Here is a 14,968-nt window from a genome sequence, read left to right as displayed (position 1 = left end):
ATGGTAAGATCAAAAATCAAGACTCAGAAGGAAATGTTGAACCATAGAAAGATAGAGGGGGAAAAAAAGACAGGAGAACAAAAGAGGGTTTACCTTGATAATCTTGTTCCAAAAGGGATTTGAGGAAACATATAAAAACACACATAATATAAAGAAATAAAATTAATTTATTAGTAGTAAGAAAAAAATCAATTGTTAATAGGATAGAAAAGAAGATGCTTACTGATGAATAAAAACCATAAGCATAGACATGGTTTTGCAATTCCAGTCAATCCCAAGTACTCAAACTTGGGATGGTTGCAAGAAGGAAATAACAAAGAATACTTTTGATGTTGGCAAAAGATGATGTTGGCCAGGAGCCCATGTGGGGTGCTGTTTTGATTGCCGTTTCTTAATGTGGCTTGATTTCCATAGGAACTGCGCCCCAAGTTAAGGCTGGTTCATTTTATAAGGATCTGTATATTGCATCGTAATTTATTTCCTTATCAAATATATAAGAGGATTTTTGAGATGTCAGTTATGTTCTGAATGATGACTCTATCAGGCAAGAGAAAAAAGAAAACAAAAGTGTTTATGACGAGAAGATGACAATCTTTCCAACATGTAGTCAAAGGGATAAGGACAATGACAGGCATACAGAGAAAAGAATGCTATGGAAGCTGAGAATCAGAATCTAGGAGGACTGGATCCAGATTGAAAGACTACTATTGGCTAGCAAGAAAATCTTTCACCAGAGGTAGATCAGCTAGGAAGGCGTGACAATGGAGAAAACAGCTTAGGGAAATTTTTCTGGGCAGGCAAAAAGCGTCTACCAAAGACTGGCTGGATCAGAGAGACATCCATGAAGTATTGCCAGCCCAGATGTCAGGAATCAGAGTGGAGATAAGAAAGAAACAAGGAAATATACTAGCTTGTCTGGGGAGAGTGTGATGACAAGCATATAGGGCAAAACATGTCATGCATAAGCAAGACCTTTAAAATACCTATCTAAAGATAAATACACACCAGAGGAAAAATAAAGATATTAGTTGTGAAAGTGTGGTATCTAGATCAAAAACTGATTTTCCCTATGCCTAGGAGGATGGATATCATCAACAGAATACAGTTGTCCCCCTTATCCGCAGTTTTAGTTACCCATGGTCAACCATGGTCCAAAAATATTAAGTGAAAAGTTCCAGAAATAAACAATTCATAGGTTTTAAGTTGCATGCCCTTCCAAGTCGTGTGATGAAATCTCACCATCACGCTCCATCCTGTAGCCCAGGAGGTGACTCATCCCTTGGTCCAGGGTATCTGGCCCATTAGTCAATTAGCAGCCTTAAGTTATCAGATCAAATGTCTCATTATCTCAGTGCTTGTGTTCAAGTAACATTTATTTTATGGAATAATGGCTCCGAAGTGCAAGAGCAGTGATGCTGCTAATTGGGATACGATAAAGAGTAGCTGTAAAGTGAAAGGGGGGAAGTGCTTGCCAATAAGAAAAGAAAAAAACAAAAGCTTATGCTGAGAGTGTTAAAACCTACGGGTAAGAACATAATCTATCTATGAAATTGTGACCAGGGAAAAGAAATCCATGCTAGTTTTGCTGTTCACACCTCAAGCTGCAAAAGTTACGGCCACAGTGTGTACTAAATGCTTGGTTAAGATGGAAAAGGCATTAAATTTGTACAATATGATATTTTGAGAGCGAACAATTCACATAACTTTTATGACAGTATAAGATGTAATTGTTCTATTTTATTATTAGGTCTTGTTGTTAACTTCTTCGTGTGCCGAATTTATTAATTAAACTTTGTCATAGGTATGCACATATAGGAAAAAGTGTAGTATATTTCCACAATACTATCTGAGGTTTCAGGCATCCACTAGGGGTCTAGAAAGGTATCCCCTTTGGATAATGGGGGATGACTGCATTTTCTGTGTTTTGGAGCCCCAGATGCATTTGTCACACCATGTCTAGTGAAGTTGTTAATCAGATGCTATCCATTGTCAGTACCCCATACCCCTCCAAGCACCCAGTGCACAATATTGCCTCCTGATGACCTGAGCTTCTCCCCAACCCTCATGTGCTTCACTTCTCCGGGACCTCAACTGCCTCACCATTTCAAATCCTTCTTGTCTCCACTTGCCTAATCAGTGTTCCATAATTCACTTGCAGCCATGGTGACTGTTTGGGCCAAGAGAATACGTTAGCTACAGTAAGTTCCCTACATACGAGTCTTCAAAGATGCGAACGTGCATCTGGTTCCAGCGAGGAACCAGAACCTGTGCCATCAATGTCAGGCGTGAGGGAAACTGCAGCCTGCCCTCCGTCTCCTATTGCTGACGATGCTTCAGCTCTACCATCCGCCACCTCTTCTCCCTCCTCCAGCCAGTAACTCTTCTTGCCAGTTCCCTCGATGCCCGCCCCTGTATGCCAGCTGTTGTGCTTTACTACTGTACTTTTCAAGGTACTGTACTGTAAGATTAAAAATGTTATATTTTTTTTGTGTTTGTGTTTTATGTATGATTTGTGTGAAAAGTATTATAAACCTATTACAGTACGGTACTATACAGCCGATTGTGTTAGTTGGGTACCTAGGCTAACTTTGTTGGATTTAACGAACACATTGGACTTATGAACTTCCTCTCGGAACCGAACTCATCCATATGCAGGGGACTTACTGTATTGATAACAGTGAGCTTTGTAGTATCCGTTGCACTCTCTAACACCTGCGGAGGGTGAAAGCCTTTCCCCATCTCTCAACTTCTCCGATAAGGCTATTGCAGTCCCATGGGGGAGTCAGTGTGGTACCCAGAGGAAAGCGGGCTTGGCGGGGACAGCTTAGGGGATGCAAGGAGCTCTCCTTCCTCTGGACACCTGTTCAAGGGCTCATCTTCCTTGTGTCTCTTCTCACTGTCAAAGTGGTAAAACCTTGAGGGCCTAAGCCCTGTGGGCCCAGGCTAAAGGAATGGGGCCAAGGAAGCTACTCACCTGCTTGGATCCCCAGCTAACACAGGGGTTTGGGCCACTGACTCGAGTCAAGAATCCTAGAAAAGGTGAAATAATCAGACAGAGAAAGACAAATACTGTATGCTATCACTTATATGTGGAGTCTAAAAACATACAACAAACCAGTGAATGTAACAAAAAAGAAGCAGATTCACAGGTATAGAGAACCAACTAGTGGTTACCAATGAGGAGAGGGAAGCGGGGAGGGACAATATAGAGGTAGGGGAGTAAGAGTATAAATTATTAGGTATAAAATAAGCTATAAGGATATTGTACAACATGGGGAATACAGCCAATATTTTATATTAACTGTAACTGGAGTCTAACCTTAAAAATTGTGAATCACTATATTGCACACTTATAACTGATATAATATTGTACATCAACGATACTTCAATTAAAAAAAAATAAAAAGGAATTGGGGACCATATGCATAGTAATAACCACTGCCGGGTTTACAATGGGAAACTGAAAAAGGACTTGTATTTTGGGGTCCCAGCCATCTCTAGGAGCACTAATATATCACCATCCCCTGCCAGTACTGGCATTTTAACTGGGAAATTGTCCCTTTAACCCAAGAAAAATTCATGTGCCTATTTCTGTCTTTAACAAAGGCCTTCTTACTTTAGCTAACCCTTCCACAAAAATAAAACCAAACAAAACAAAGTAGGGATTTCAGGTTACTAAGATTGAGATTTGGGAATCAGAAAGCCTTAAAACTCCCAAATTACATCATTTAGGTACTTATTACTTTACCTACCAAAAAAAAAAAAAAAAAAAATCCTCGATGGACATACCTTTAGGATTACATCACTTCCCACATTTTCCCCCCACCGGAATCTATAATCCCCAACTTCACTCAGGATTAGTCCGAAGAGATGGCAGCACTCACCGCGGGGAGCCAACAGCTCTGCTACAACTGCGTGGATGAACAATAGGCACTCAGTGAGTTGAGGCGAAGGCTGGTTGAATTCAATCGGGATTAAATCAGAATTCATTCTGTTTCTTACGGGGGCAAGGTGAGGTGAGAAGCGAAGTGATGAAGGAAAAAGTACGTATGTGGTGGCTTAATTGACTTGTACTCATTTATAAGTTACAACCCATTGTTTTTATTCTTTTCATATGTTCTTGAACTCTTCGAAATTCTCCAAGGAACGACTCCATATAAGTACAAAACCACGATGCTACGCTATTGCTATTTCCATTCCTGTTCAGCCGTCTCTAATGGTCTTCATGAGACAAGGGGAGATGGTGTTGTTTTTCTTAGCATGGAAACCTTCAAAATATCAAGGAGAGGGTGGCTTAGACAATGTCTCAAAATTTCTTTTTTTCAGGAGCTCTGACTTAACAATGTTGTTGCAAAGAACAAAAAACGGAGGGGTGGAGGTAGGGGCTGAGTGAATCTATATGACAAATCTTGTAGTACAAGTGTTTGTGGTTAACCGAGAAACACATTATGAGTCAAACCTTTGGAAAGAGGTGAGTAATTAAAGACAAATGCTATGACATAATCATTTACACACAGCAGAAAGATTTTAGATTAAATCTGGCCTGACCCACTGCTCGGCAAGTGTTATCATGGATTCTTGAGAAGTATTCATTTATTTACTTTCTAATTTGGCCCATATGTTCTATTGAAAACAAAAAATTTCGTATTTCCCGGAGGAAATAGCCTGAGTCCAGCGATGGTTAATAAGGCTGGTGTATTTGGGAACAGACCCCCCACCCCACCCCCCGTGTGCACCAACAAACCCGATGAACAACATGTCAGCTGGAAAACACTTCATCTGAAAAAAGCCAAGGAGCTGTGCTATAAGGACTTTTGCTGAAACAAATTCTCTTGTATTTAGGAAGATTACTGTATGTACCGTGAGGTAATTCAGAAAAACGTCAGTTAAACCAGTCATTTTGCCATGATAATGAAAATCACGTTTACTGAGCTTTTAGCTTTACTACTCTTCAACCTGCCCCCCAAACACACACACACAGACACACACACACTTTTTGGCCTCATCCTATTTTCAGTTATCATAAATATCAGCCTGGTGTCGAGAAACCCGTTTTCAGAGCAAGAACAGAATCTAGCCTCCCTCCTTTCTTAATCCCAGCCCTATAATATAAAACATGCCATGTAACTCCAGGAGACGGCTTCATGGTTTTCCAAATGCTATTAAATTTTAGCTGCTGCTTTTATTAAATGCAGGAAACAGGAGTGGGGAGGGGGAAGGGAAGACAGAGAGGGCCTGAGTCTCTACCTTTTGTTCTTTTTCTCTGGGTAGGTGTGCAGTTGTCAAGGTAAGGTAGGTTTTCTGAAGAATGAAACAAGAGTCGGTTCTGTTTGGTGAGCTGGCCCAGTTCTTCTAGGAATCTTGGAACATTCTATCAAAGAGCAATACATTTATCTCAGGGCAGGAGAAACCATGGTAACACTCATCCCTTCCAGAGAGAAAGAAACTTAGAATTCATGGTCCTAAACCCAAGAGTCACAGGCGAGGATTAAGTATTAGAAACTGGCATGCATTTCCCTTACAGGATGATTATTTCCTAGTAACCACTATGTGGCCACATTCTGTTCTTTGGCAGGGTAAAGCATGAATGTGTATTCCTGGAGAAACACACATTTAGAGCTGGTGGTAAAACAAATTATATATATGATACAACAAAAATAAAATAAAATAAAAATTAGAGTTGGGGGTCAAGACAGCATGCCTCACTGGCCAGTTACTGTGTTCTTGGAAACTCCACTGATGTGTCCAACCTTGACAGAAGTTCAGAAAGGTGAGGAGGCTTACGTCACAGCCTCTGAAAAATTATTGTGTGAATGTATGTAGGTGTGTGTTTGTGTGTGCACAGGCATGGGTATATTTCTTCCCCCAAGTTGAAACCATAATTCCATCGATACTGTTACATGGGAGAAGTAAAAGCCACTGTAGGAATCTACTGTACTTCTCTCTAGGGCTCTTATGATTGTTTTCGCCTTTGCTCTCATCCTTTCTAAATCCCTTCGTTTATTATTGAGGCTTATATTATACATTGTTGAACGAATGCCGGTCCCACGGGAACCACAATTCTCCCCGTCCATGGGTCACTTTGGTACCTGTTGTGTTTGGAGCAGTGGTAACAAAGTCCAGAATCAAGGTAGCATACTCACGAGAGCGGTAGGCAGGAATTTCATTACACCACATGACACAGACGGGGTGCTCTTCCTATTTCAACTACTGCCAACCTCATGGGGCACAGACAGATGGGCAGGGATGCTTCACTGCTTGCCTATTTGTCTCAGGGCCTTTCCCTCTCACCTCTCCCAAAGCCACCTATTTGGTAGAAGAGGATAAATCTTCTTGAGAGAAAAGGACTATTGGCCGGCAGTCAGTACAAGGGTCTGAGTCCCACTTAGCTCTCTTATTCTCTTCTCTCCCCACAAGGTATTCTACCCTAGATTTTTTTTCAGCACACCTCCAATTCCATGACTGACCAAACCTTAATCCATATGTTTTCACCTGCAGCTTTTCACGGTGTACTTTGCGACTATTCCCCAAACATCTCTGTGTTTCAGGAAAGGACAATCCGCCTCCTGTGTATACATCAAACAGTCAAGCTAGGTCTTGGATTGTTTAGCTAAATAGTTGCACTTGCTTATAGGAGTTAATGAATAAAACAAGGTCTGGATTTCACTAGTATCTTTGAACCTGAAGTCTTGCATTTCACACCAGGAGCCAATTTCATGCAGAACTTTCCTATTATAACACCTAAGATGAAAGAAAAAAAGCATTACTTAAACAAACTGGCATTTAGAACGTAGCATTAAAATCTAAAACTGAGGCTAACTTCAGAATTTCTATTTTTCCCTTGCTGCAATGTTTATGTGTTTGATTTTTAATTGGAACATGTATCTATGCTCATAAAAGATCAGAAACAATAGAGTTCTGAATAACTGGGACAGAAAGCAGTCTCATTGACGAGGAGAAAAATAACACATAGGAGCCCTAAGACTCCTGATTTGTTTTTTCTCAGATATAATACAATTTAAACTTGGAGAAGACCTATGTGAAATATCGCCTTCTTTATTTCTCAGAAGTTTCAAGTGAACAATTTTCCCTTGGTTGGCTTGACTTTTGGAAGAATGCTTAAAAGTGTGAAAGATATAAGAATAAGTTGCAAGAAAAGGAAAATACAACCCATTATGTATATCCTAATGTTATCTGATTCCAAAATCACTGCCTGAGGGTTTTTACACCTCATTAAGTTATTCACCTCATTGTCTTCAAGAAAGACTTTGCTTTTGACTCTTATGAACATCTATGGATCTAATGAAGCCAGTATATTCAACACACTACTACAGCCCCTGCTCCTTTCAAAATCAGCCTGGATAAATTTATCAACTGAGCTAATGAGAGAGCCAAGAGGTTGGGTTTTAGACAGATGTGTATAAATGACTAATACATTATAGGCAGGTTCTATAATCTTGGGGCTGTATGAGGTTTCCCAATGTAGATAAACACCAGTGAGGGTAAACTTGGCCATAACGGTACCAAGGGAAGTCATACAACAGAGAGAGGAGGATTCTAAGACTCAAAGTTGAAGTGAGGAACTTGGGAAGATGCTTTCTACATAAATATTTCTAGGCCAGTTTTTGTTATTCCATAAAATACAACTTAGATGTGCTAAATAGAATCATCTGTGTTTCTGTTATGCTCCAGATTCTGTCCAATTTTATCCAAGGCATTGGAACTCCAATTCGGCAAGAAATGTTTCTTCTGATTTCCAGCACTGGGGGAACTGCTGCTTTGATCTGGGATATACTACTTCTCAGCCACAATGATGCCATGCCATCATTCCCACTTCACATTATAGTTCTCTCTTTTTTTTTGAAATAACACACACATATTTTATTATAATATTAATGAATAGTAACTGGACTTTACAGTAGGTTCCATTCACCTAAGTTCAGGGACAGATTCTTAGTCTAGCACATCTAAAGCTTTAATGTAGATGCATAATCAGTTCATTTCTAATGTTTACAGGTTCTATGCCACAGGTGAGAGCCAACAAAGGTTTTGCAGTTTCATATACAATAAAAATACTAATCAAAAAATGCTATAATGTGTGTCTATTACCTTTCAATCCAAACTCAAGAATGATGTTTGACTGCATACTTTTTGAATTTTTTTTTTTAATTGGGGTATAGTTCTCTCTTTTTACTCTCCCTCTTCCTTATCTCTTTGAATGAAGCCTGGCATTCAAAGAGATAAGGCAAACTCCTAGGAGTAGCTCCCAAACCAATCTCCAACACTTGTTGAATGAGTCTGGTTTATGCTCTCCCTACCTCAACCATTTGATGCTACCACTGACCACTTTGGCATCCTCATGCTATTGAACCAACATGCAAAAAAAGGAGCTTACTATTTGCTATCGTGCTTGATCTTGATGACCCAGGGGGAAATTGGATGACTCTGTTCACTGGGGACAAGACGACTATGTCTGGGTTCCAGGGGATTCTCAGGGCATCTTTTCATGTCTCATATCAATAGCAAAAGCGAATGGAAAATGGCGGCAACAAAAAGATGGCAGCACAAATGAGGACTGAAGGTTTGTGTCACCTTAGCAGATAAAGAACTAAATTTGCTAAGGAGCTGAAGGCTAAAAAAACATGGAACAGAGAGTGGAGGGAAGGAATGATAAATATCCACTATGGCCTCATGACTACTGACAAAACAAGAGCTATAGCAGGCATGCATATTTACTTCCTTCTTTATTGCGTTGTGTGGCATATATGCTAGTAATTTACTTTTCTTTTTTTCTTCCTATTATATTATGTAAGGATTGTTTTATTGTTGGGTCATTTTAAAATTTAGTGTTTAGGTTACAGAATATCCTGGTGGGACTGTGACTGGATTATGAAAATAGAGACTGTAGCTCAGAGATTGATGCCATGCTCGTTGCTCAGGGATGGAGACCTTGACTCTTGGGACTTTATGTCTTGTCTTTTTGGTGAGAGGGCAACAGAGTTTTCATTTGTATGAAGGATGGTTGAATCTTATTAGAGAAAAGTATAAAGAGGTTCTTCCTTTTTGAAAGTTTAAATATATGCAGAAGAGTATGTGTCAGTGTAAGAAAACAAAGGGTGGGAACATGCTTTTTATTGAGCTCTTGCCTCTCATTCCAATCAGCCTTTCCATGATCTGTTTTTTGATGCTGGGGCCTGGACTCTGCACAACACACTTCTCCTTTGTCATCTGGCTTCTGCCAATAAGAGATACCAGAGGGAGACTGGGAGACAGGAATAGGGAGAAACGATTTTCTCCATCCTGTTCCTGAAGCATTCTCCAGAACTGGCCCTTTGCCACCAGGCAGCACAGTTGGCTGCTGTCTCCAGCTCCCTTTAGCACCCCCAGAACCAGTCACATGAGTCCCCTCAACATTCCTAATGTAGCACCAAAGGTCTGAGTACAGCTCCATGGGGACCCTGCCTCAAGCACCATATCAATGGCACTTTGTGTTTAGGGACCTGAGTCTCAGCTTTTCAAGGTCTTTCCTCTGAGTTCTGAGGGTCGACACAAGCCCTCCTCAGGTCTGAGTCCAGGCCCTCTAAGACCTCCTCTGAGCTTCTAGGTTCTAACTACTAACCTCTTCCTTTGTTTCCCCAAGCCCTACTTCCTGCAGTTGCTGTCTCCATGTTATCTCCATGTTCCCTTTTTGCTTTTTAGTTCTCGAACACCTATTTAACCTATTCCCTGTATTATATTATCTCTGCCGAAACATGGATTCTGTTTTCTTGATTGGACCCTGCCTGGAAAAAAAAAAAACAAAACTAATTACTATAAAGTGTTCCATGTGAAAAAGGACAGAATGGGAAACAACCTCGAGGGGTCACTGGTCCAAAGCACATACCATATTCCCATGGAAAGGAAGCCAAGGCCCCCTACACTGGCAGTAGACTGAATTCCTTGGCTAACCCACCTGTCAACCTTCATCTGCCCTCTGGGAATATTTCCCTGTTCATTTTCCCAGGGATGCACTGGGGGTTCTCCACTTCCTCTTGGTGAGTGTGTGAGGACATGGTGATTTCATCAGGGAATGAGCAATCCTAGGACTTCCTTCATTAGCTTTGTCTTTCTCTAAACACACAATTCCCTGATGACTTCGTCAAATTTTAACCTATTTTATTCATTCAATTCAAGGGCTAGTAAGCAAAACTAGAGCTATTGTAGGCTGTAGTCTTTGAGCCTGGAATTTGGCATGGGCATTTCTCTTTCCAACCAAAGACCTTGGTTCTCTTATTATTAGCAAGTATTTATTGAGTATATGCTGGGTAGCAGAAATGCATCAGTGAATAACATGCATGCCTTATTTTAGATAAGCTCACAGCTGAGTGGGGAGGGATTAGGATGGGAGAAAAATGAGAAAATTGGGCAATTTAACTTAGGTAGTTCTGGTTGCAATGAAAAAAGGTAACACTAATGTCTGTGTGAGGTGGTAAGAGGATGCTTCTCCCAGTCTCAGTGAGGCAGGGAGAACTTCCTGGTGAAATGAACTTGAGCTGAGAGTAAGACAAGGGGAATGAGGAACACTCTAGGCAATGGAAAGTCAGAGAAGTATGACAAGTATTAATTGTTCTTGCAGAACTGGGCAAAGGGAAGGGAGGAATCTACTTTTACTATTTTAATGCAAAAGAAAACTAGTTCAAGTTCATACACATCAGATTAGCCAAACATTCACTATCTCCACCTTGCAATTCCTCATTTTTCTGAGTTTCCTAAAACTCCAAAGGCTTACACAGTCCAACAGGAGGTCATCACTCTGACCTAGTCATCCAAGAGTGATGAGCTCGGGGTCAGGCCAGTCTGTTATTGCTTTTGCTTCTTGCCGCCACTTGGTGACACTGTTGACAATTGGACCTACAGTCTACAAAGATGGTGATGTGCCAGGGACCTGCGGCTATGGATCTTGGAGGTTGGAGGATCCACCTCTCAGAATCAGCCTCAGTGGAGTGAGGGGTGCCTAGGTTCAAAGCTCTTAATCTTTGGTCTCCCATACAGAGCCATTCTCTGAGATGACAGCTTCAGCAGGAGCGTGATGTCAGGACTGAATCAAGCATTTATCCCCTGCAGATCTAGAATTTCTTATCTCTTTCCTTCTCTAAGGACAGATACCAGCAGGGATCAGACAGCTTTCCTTTTCAATTCTGGAAATAGATAAGTTCTTTTTACTCACTCTTCCCTGGACAATTAGAATAGCTGCCTACTTCCTCATGGCCACCTCATCTTCTCCAGAATATGAATATATATAGCTCTCTCTATACTATCCCTTCTTTGGATTGACAGCTCTATATCCAGTGCCTAAAGATTCTTTACTCTTCTGAAGATGATCAAAGTGATCTCCCATTATCACTTTCAGAAGAGCAAAAAAGAAAAAAATCCTAGTTTAATATTCAGCTGGACATTCCACTACAGAAATATTATAGGGACAGAAAATAGCTTATAGGAATAGAACAGAGGAGTTTTGGGGGGATAGTAAAACATGAGATAGTGCAGATGAGAGCCTAGGTACAGAAAGGACTTTGGTGCCATGCTAAGTAGTTCAAGTTTACTTCTGAAAGCAGTGGAGAATCCATGAAGGATTTAAGTGAAGTGGAACGAAGTATTTGAATTTTAGAAAGTTGCTCTTGCACTAGTGAGGAGGACTGACTGAAGAGGTCAGGCAAGCTTGTAAAAAATTAACAAGAAATGGTATCATGACTTTAATATGGTTAGTACAAGTCTTCATCAACTGAGCCACTGGCTATTATCAAAATTTGTAGAAGCATTTAACCCTAAAGAGTGATCTTATTGGATCTTTGATATAGCCTTCTCTTTACGATCACACTGAATGTAGCTTGTCACCAAATTGTCCTGTAATGGAGCTTTTTTAAATCAGAAGTTTTCTTAAAATATTTACCCATCTATATTTGTTATTAAATATCTTTTTTCTGAAATAGAAGAAGGAATTTAAATTATTTCATCAGCTATTAAGGACCAGATAGTTCATCCCTAAGCTTTTGAAGATAGAAACCCTACGTTTGAACTTGTTTATTTCTAAATTTGTACTCTTTCCTCATTTCAGACGTTTTGCCAATATCTGCTAATACTTTTTTAATATTTGTAATTACCAGAACTCCCAAAAGTTCTATCTTGGAACTAGAGATGGGTGAAACCAGCTGTATTGGGGGTTTGGTGAACATCTGGAACTATTTTTCAAATCGTGTTTGGGGTTCAAGGAAAACCAAAACATATTTTCATATTTTACCAAGAACTTTTTCTCTACCTCAATTTTAAAATGATGTCTATTTTAAGGAAAATTTAATCCATATGTTACTAAATTCCTTACACTTACCTCATCAAAATTTTGTTCTGTAAGAGCTGTTTGATGTGCAAAAAGCCTTGGGAGTTATTTTATGAGATTTTTTTTAAGAGGAATTTTTTTCTTAGAAACAGGAAGTCAAATTTGCTAGGTGAAGATTGACTCAAGTGTACATTGTGCCATTCTAATAAGTGAAGGTGGAATTCCTAGATTTTGAGAAGGATATTTTAAACACACATCCCAGAAGTTATCAATTCACATGACCGTGTTCTCCAACATTCTCACCGCTGCTCTTATTCCAATGATGCTGTGTATCACTTAGGTAATGCCAGCCACTAGCAAACATTACAGAGTAGTCACACTGCCAACATCTCAGTGGCCTAACAAAATCGAAGGCTGTTTTTCACTCATGTAAAATCTGAAAGGGGTTTTTCTGGTCAGGTCTCCTTCAGTTGGGAGGAGGGAACTCGGTTCCTTCTATCTCACATCACACCATCTTCAATACATAACTGAATCACCACTGAGCAGAGAAGAACATGAGGACTCTTGTGTGGGACGTATTTATGGGCCATAACTAAAAGGAGTAGATATATCGGAACTCAGTCACACACTGGGCAACTGGGAAAAGTAGTCACGGTGTAGTCTCAGGGAGAGGGAGAAATGGATTTGCTGATCGGGTAGTGGTCTCTGACACATACCTTCATTGTTCCAGATCGATTTGGAATTCCCATTTAAAAATTATTTTCAAAGCTAGCTTTTGACCCTTTAAGAAAAATAAGGGGTGAAATATCTATCTCTATCTTGATCTCTATCTATCTATAAATCTATCTTTTGGGGTGTGTGTGACCAAAAATCTCATTTCCAGCTTATCAACTAATGTGTTCATTGAGCTTGGCCCTCATGTTAACAAGCGTTCCCCAGAGGAACAGAACCAATAGGATCTATTTATTTATCTCTTATATCCCATATATATAAAATAAAGAGATTTATATAAGATATATATATGATGTGTGCGTGTGTGTATATATATATATATATGATGTGCATGAGTGTGTATGAGAGGGAGGGTGAGAGAGAGGTTTATTACAAGGAATTGGCTCATAGAATTAAGGAGGCTGACAAGTCCCTAGACCTGCAGTTGGCCAGTCAGCAGCTGGAGACCAAGTAGAGTCAATGGTATACAGTAAGTCCCCTACATACGAACGAGTTCCATTCCAAGAGCGCGTTCGTACGTCCAATTTGTTCGTAAGTCCAACAAAGTTAGCCTAGGTACCCAACTAACACAATTGGCTGTATATACTGTACTGTAATAGGTTTATAATGATAAACCTTTTCACACAAATAATACATAAACAACAAACAAAAAATAAAAGAGAACGTTTTTAATCTTACAGTACAGTACCTTGAAAAGTACAGTAGTACAGTACAGCAGCTGGCATACGGGGGCTGGCATCGAGTGAACAGGCGAGAAGAGTTACTGGCTGGAGGAGGGAGAGGAGGTGGGAGATGGTAGAGCTGAAGGATCGTCAGCAACAGGAGACGGAGGGCAAGCTGCAGTTTCGCTTCTTGCCGCCACTTGGTGACACTGTTGACAATTGGACCTACAGTCCACAAAGATGGTGATGTGCCAGGGACCTGCGGCTATGGATCTTGGAGGTTGGAGGATCCACCTCTCAGAATCAGCCTCAGTGGAGTGAGGGGTGCCTAGGTTCAAAGCTCTTAATCTTTGGTCTCCCATACAGAGCCATTCTCTGAGATGACAGCTTCAGCAGGAGCGTGATGTCAGGACTGAATCAAGCATTTATCCCCTGCAGATCTAGAATTTCTTATCTCTTTCCTTCTCTAAGGACAGATACCAGCAGGGATCAGACAGCTTTCCTTTTCAATTCTGGAAATAGATAAGTTCTTTTTACTCACTCTTCCCTGGACAATTAGAATAGCTGCCTACTTCCTCATGGCCACCTCATCTTCTCCAGAATATGAATATATATAGCTCTCTCTATACTATCCCTTCTTTGGATTGACAGCTCTATATCCAGTGCCTAAAGATTCTTTACTCTTCTGAAGATGATCAAAGTGATCTCCCATTATCACTTTCAGAAGAGCAAAAAAGAAAAAAATCCTAGTTTAATATTCAGCTGGACATTCCACTACAGAAATATTATAGGGACAGAAAATAGCTTATAGGAATAGAACATAGGAGTTTTGGGGGGATAGTAAAACATGAGATAGTGCAGATGAGAGCCTAGGTACAGAAAGGACTTTGGTGCCATGCTAAGTAGTTCAAGTTTACTTCTGAAAGCAGTGGAGAATCCATGAAGGATTTAAGTGAAGTGGAACGAAGTATTTGAATTTTAGAAAGTTGCTCTTGCACTAGTGAGGAGGACTGACTGAAGAGGTCAGGCAAGCTTGTAAAAAATTAACAAGAAATGGTATCATGACTTTAATATGGTTAGTACAAGTCTTCATCAACTGAGCCACTGGCTATTATCAAAATTTGTAGAAGCATTTAACCCTAAAGAGTGATCTTATTGGATCTTTGATATAGCCTTCTCTTTACGATCACACTGAATGTAGCTTGTCACCAAATTGTCCTGTAATGGAGCTTTTTTAAATCAGAAGTTTTCTTAAAATATT

The 14,968-nt window shown here is 40.1% G+C and overlaps 1 long non-coding RNA gene across 1 annotated transcript; it reads right to left on the bottom strand.

Annotated features, from left to right (window-relative positions):
* Window positions 1-212: 212 nt before the first annotated feature.
* Window positions 213-3,945, bottom strand: LOC114485992 (uncharacterized). The gene is made up of 3 exons (XR_003679235.1): window positions 3,885-3,945; window positions 2,975-3,030; window positions 213-537 (listed from the first exon to the last, which is right to left on the bottom strand). It is a non-coding gene; the product is annotated as an uncharacterized lncRNA (long non-coding RNA).
* Window positions 3,946-14,968: the final 11,023 nt, after the last annotated feature.

The sequence above is a fragment of the Physeter macrocephalus genome, chromosome 4 (genome assembly GCF_002837175.3).
Source record: "Physeter macrocephalus isolate SW-GA chromosome 4, ASM283717v5, whole genome shotgun sequence".
In the NCBI taxonomy this organism is placed as follows: Eukaryota; Metazoa; Chordata; class Mammalia; order Artiodactyla; family Physeteridae; genus Physeter; species Physeter macrocephalus.
This window is presented reverse-complemented; position numbering and strand designations above follow the sequence as displayed.